The sequence below is a fragment of the Capsicum annuum genome, chromosome 5 (genome assembly GCF_002878395.1).
Source record: "Capsicum annuum cultivar UCD-10X-F1 chromosome 5, UCD10Xv1.1, whole genome shotgun sequence".
Taxonomy (NCBI): domain Eukaryota; kingdom Viridiplantae; phylum Streptophyta; class Magnoliopsida; order Solanales; family Solanaceae; genus Capsicum; species Capsicum annuum.
The window spans coordinates 162625782-162632150 of NC_061115.1; positions in this window are offsets into that span (position 1 = coordinate 162625782).

Consider the following 6369-nt stretch of genomic DNA (forward strand, 5'->3'; position numbering starts at 1 on the left):
TCTAATAATTAAGAGTAATAACAATCATTTAAAGTATATTAAATGAGATGAAAAAGATAAGTTAAAAAGAGGAGAGATCCAGGTAAGCTTAGAGTCTACAAATACTACCTCGATCTCTACAACGTCAATGCTAGAAGAAAATTATCTACAAAATGCTACTTAGTATAACACCTGGATAGGGTGAAAAAAAGAAGTAGTTAAAAAATGTAAGGATGAGTATGAAACCACAAGTACTCAAGAAACATTGCTGATAACCTACCCTAATTTATAGCAATGGTGATAACCAATACCCCAAATGCCCAAGGTTTCCAAAACCATCTATAACTCGCCAAATTATAGTACTTATGATCTAAGGTTAAACAAACAAAACAATGAAGAGATGTATTTTAAACATGGTAGACACATTGATCTAGGTGGGTCAATACTATTTATTTTATATTCAATGATGAGGTAACGAAGAAGAATCACTAATACAATATAGTTGTATTATTCTATTATAATCATCCAATACTATGGGATAACAATTGGGAGATGTATATGTTAAAGATTAAAATAAACTACGAAAATATTCTACACAACTATCTCTTTTATTACGACGTAGTCATATCCCACGTCTCATAATGCCTTAACCCTTAACATATATAAGATTATGTATGATAATGTAATGAAGTAAAATTAATGTTATAACAAAATATCACAATAAAGGTTTTGTCATGGTTATATAACACGAGCATAACACAATAACAAACCATACCAAGAAAATTTAGGGCAAAGAAAATGATATAGTGTGATGCAGTGATGATGATAGGATGATGATAAATGTATAAAAAATATCATATATATTATTGTATACACCTACAAATCAATGTTGCTCCCAAAGTAGGACTTACGGAGTGTTTGCAACCCATATACTTTTCATAGTCTCAAATCTACCTCTCCATCTAGTATTCAAGAATCAAGGTTACCACAGTATATCATGCACCTCTCTATCTAATGTTTCATATCATGATTACCATAATATCTTATCAAAATATCTCAACCAATCTTTCTGGTGAGTGACTTCAACCAATAGATTTTATAAAATATTATTTTCTTTTAAATGGGGAAAGCCTCAGTATTATAAATCTCATGAACATGTATGAATGATATTAGGATGATACAATTACAGCAAAACAAAATGAAGATATGAGTTAATTTATTACAAGTATAGGTAAGAACATATTCAAATCTGTATGAAAATGTTCCATGATGTAAGACATAATAGAGAACCACTGGTATAAATAGTCATGCAGGACATCAATAATATCATTTAATGTCCCTTATTCTAATATCATAAATATGATAAACGCAATCAATGTACTAACATGGTCTATGCTAATAATTCAAGCCCTTACTTGGTGAGACATCAACAAATATGGTATTTAAATACACAATCATAGCAAATAATATCAACTCAAGCCCCCACTCGGGCATCACCATAATATATATTCCAAATAAGTAATAATGGGCATATAAGCCCCCATCTGGGCACACGATAATAATAATTCTTTGGTCAATTATAATGTTCAAATAAGCCCCCACAAGGGCAATACAAAATTAACAATAATACCAAAGACAATAAATCATGAAACTACCCTAACCTAACATATTCCATGCAATAAGTCTCATCCACTATTGTAACTCCATTTACACTCTAATTAATCTCTAAAGGTCGATCATTCTATCACTAAAAATAATAATACAATTATTCTCTAAAGGTCACTAATCCTCTATCATTCTAATAAAGTTTGATAACCAAGATTAAATCTATAAAGTAGACATACAATATCAATTATTAAAGATCACTAAGTTGATGATCCATATTCTATTCTATGGACATTTACAAGTGTTAATTACTATAAAAGAGAGGTAAATTCTCTAAGTACAATCCACCAAAGAACTCTAATATCTGTGGTTAACATTCAAGGTACATATCAACTTGCCTTTAATGATGATTCACAAGTTCAAACACTATCTAAAGCCTCAATCGAAAGATCTATTTCCTCAAATGGACATTAAATTCATCTAATCTATTATTTGACATCTGCAAGTCAGCAGGAGTCCAACATTACCCATATTATCATATAAAACTTTGGGCTCAAAATTAGGTCAAAAATAGACTTGTAGGCCCCACAAGAAAGTTCCAAAATTGAACCCATCACAAGGTCCTTTGAAGGAAAAGGAATGAATGCCAAAAGTTTAATGACAAATAGAGTGTCTACTGGGGCCCAAATCAATACCAAAATCTTAATAAAGTAACAATGGTAAAAAGCTTACATCAATATCTCAAACCTAACCCCTATTTCGAATGAAGGATTTCCTACTTACTTCAAGCTTCAAGAAATGAAAATTAGAGGTTATAAACATGGAATAAAGGATATAGATAAGGAAAAAAGAGATATATAAAAATATAAATAATAGTTGCTTAAGACATCAAATGGTCACTTAAGTTGTCGAATGATTGCTTAATCCATCTAGGGGTCGAATATGTTAATATCGCTTAAGCCATCAAAGGGTTGATTAAGAAACTATAATTTTATGCCATCAAGGTGTTGCTTAAGCCATTACAGTAGCAACATACGTCTTATGTAATGACCCTCCAAGTTATTTTATTTATTTTCACAAATTCTTATGTTTAGAGATTTCCTATAACTGCCCCAAGCCATTTGTTACTTGCTGGAGCTAACAGTTTCGCTAATGGGAAGTTCGTTTAGTTTTTGTAGACAATTTCCTATTTTGAAGTCTTTGCTGGATAAAATTGGCTATTAGGTGAAAATTACAATCAAACAACCTCGTATGTCATTTTGATATTTCCAACAGCTCTGAAATGTCTATATTATACTAGGGGTATCCTTTGTTTGGGTCCCAAGGATCCCAGGCTCATTTTAAGCTATTGGCCAAAAGTTAAGCAAAGGGAACATGGGTTTGGGATCCACTTTTCATTGAAACGACCTTGGGTGGTACTTAAGCTAGTTTTGTACATTTAAGTTTATACTTTTTCATGTTCATCTCTAGTAGTTTATGATCCTAATACCATCTTGATTCTGCCATTATTCATATTACGTTTTTCGATTCAAGCCTCACATTTGATTATATAAGTTTTGATTCAAGCTTGGTATTGGTAGGTTATTATGGCGGTTATGGAATTGGTTCTAATTTGAGTTTTATAACCATGGAATATTCCTATTTATTGCTTGTCATGCAATTATTTTGTATGATTTTGGAATCTAATTATCCTTGTTTTTTCCCTCCATACTTATGGGGCCCATGTTGGGTTATTTACTTTTGAACACTTATTGGCTAATAGCGTCCAGTCTCTTAATAATATTTATGCTTTCTTCCATATTATTTCTATTTTTGATATTTATTTACATAATTGGAGCTTTATTAAAGGTTTTTCCTTTTACTCTAACTTGTTTTTTTATCTTGAATAATATTATACTTATATCATTATTTAGCATAGTCAACCGATGATGCCTATTGAGTATTGATTGATTTGATACTCAGACTACTTTTCTATACCTTTTTTGGGGCATATTTGAGGAATAGTAGCTACCGTTAATGGTTTTATCATGTTGGTTCATGTTCAGAGATAGGGTGAGCCCTTGGAGTCAGAGTTGCCCTTCTTTCTCTATCATTTACGTCTATTTTTTCACTGAACAAGATGGAATAGTATTTGACTCTTTCAGTACTTATGTTCCTTTTTTAAGATTTAATACCGACACTACTAGGTCATGAAATGGTTACAGATGTTTTATCTATTTTTAAGATAATTATTATTATAAGCCTTTACTTGCAAATTGTTGGTTTTATGCCTTTTCAATAAAATTAGCACATTACTTATGGCTCCAGTCTATGGTTCGGGTTACCTACTAGTGGAATAAAGTAAGTTCCATTATTACTGATAAACAATAATCGTAACAAATTGGTATTGGAACTAGTTTCACCAGTATTATCAGTATAAGAGCAAGTGTCTAGTAGAGTCACTTAGATCAAAATGATGACGTTCATTTCTGAACTTTTTGAGGGTATAAGAAATTCTTAGTAGTTCACTTATTTTAGTAAGTTTGTCCAAAGGGCCTGAGATGGTTTCTAAAATATTCTTTTAATTTCATTCATCTGCAGATTTCTAGGACACGTGCTACTACTACATGAGATAAGGACCCCCAAGCCACTATTGAGGGATCCTATTGTAGTTCTGCAACACATCAGAGTTTGGTCCTTGGAAAATTTCTTGATTTAGTGCTTATTTCCCAAACTACGACTTATCCATATGAGTCGTAAAGACTCATTATGGGTCATAGGGCCCCAGTCGTAGGTGTAACGCCCCAAATCTGGAACTCGAAATGCCACACGGTGCTCATGACCTCGAAGGAATACAAGCTACCCATGACTGATATTTGTACTGAGCACTGCATAACATGCTATATAAATGTAGAATAAAAGACTAAAAGTCCATAAGGTTCAAGTATCTAATAAAATATAACATATGAATAATACGGTATCACCATACCAAAACTAAAATTACTATCTGAATATGCTAGTCTAAAAGGCTCTAAACTGTCTAAAAACTATGGATTTGTTGGGATGCCCCCAACAAACTCCAGACTACTAAAATAATAAATTAATAAAATAATCATGTTATTCTCAAATGATGAGGACTCACTGCTAGTCTGGTTGTTGAATGTCTGATCTACTAAGGATGCTCTACAGCTCATACTTCTGAACTTATGGTATAAAAGCACCATAGAGCAATGTGTTAATACAATTGAATGTACTGGTATGCAAGTTAGGTAGGCTGAATATAAGGGGCTTATATGCATGAACAATACTAACAGACTGAATAACATGAACGTGAGAATACATGTATGAATACGTGAACTGTGACCTAGATCATGACATCACTGAATCTAAATACTGAAAACACAATTTTGTATAACTGATATACTATTATCTGAATTATTGTGTCTAACAGTCCTATTTCTAATGAAACAAGCTGAGTTCGGTACTGAACTAGGAAACTGTATCTAATAGTCCTGAATTCTATAGAACTATCTGAGTTCTATCACTGAGATTAAGATAGAGACTGAGACTGAGACTTTAACTGTAGGAAGTAGTAATCTAACAGACATGCCCCATATATGTTATTATAGCTGAGTTGGGGTCAAATCTGTAACCCTAATTGGAATGGTGTCAATACTGCGCCACTGGTAAGGACAAGCTGTGGGTGACCCTCATCTGACAATGTCCCTAAAAGAGAATGATGGGACCCTCATCTAACAGTTTTAATCCACCTCAACAACCCTCATCTGTCAATGTTGATGTCGCAACCTATGTTGGCAACATAGTTATAAAATTCATGTATCACTTCTAAAGATCACACCCTCAACTATCACTGTGTGCCCTCATCCTTGGGTTCACTCGGTGCTAATTCCTACTCCCATCTGAATAGACACTAAAACATGATTAACTAAACTGAACTTGACTAGGTTCAGTGAGTTTCGTTGAATAATGGAATACTACTGAGATTACAAAGTTACTGAGATTTTTGCGATTACCAATATTTCTGAGTTTTCCTGAGTCATTAGTCCGACTGAATTCTATTGAGCATGGCTTGACTGAGAGTATCTTGAAAACTGACACTGGCTCCAGGAACACAGCAAAATTTTTGGGTACAATTATTCTTAGGACTCGATAGTATGAAACTAACAAGACAAGACACTTCCTAGACTCACGTCCATAATCAATAATCCATAATACAATCATTAGGGAATTTCATGAAGAACTTGATTCTCATGGTTTGATACATGAATAGGAATTCATATAAATATGTCATAATTTCATAGGGATAATCTCATGAACAATCCATCAAACAATTTCAATCCATAGCAATAACATAGAGGTCCTTTTGAACATAAAGGTAATGCATGGGTTCATCAATTTGGTCATAATTGAGTCCTAAAGTATGATCCTATTCTCTTGTGCATTTTATCAAACATATTACATGCATAACCTTAGGCTTTGGCATATACACTAGTTCATACATCATGGTTACTTTAATCAACCCAATTTAAAAGTTTCCAACCCACATAATTGCATAATTTCATGAAAGGTACATAAAGACTCAAACTTTGGATTCATACAACCACATCAACATAATTAAAATCAACCAACCATATGGAAATTACAATTCATGAGTTTAAAATGGGATTCTTGAGGTTCATGGGTGAAAGAAACACATGAATCAACACTTTACATACCTGGGTAAATAATTTCTTGAAGATTGATAGAGGAAAGCTTGAATTCTTAACTTAGGATTAAACGCCTAGG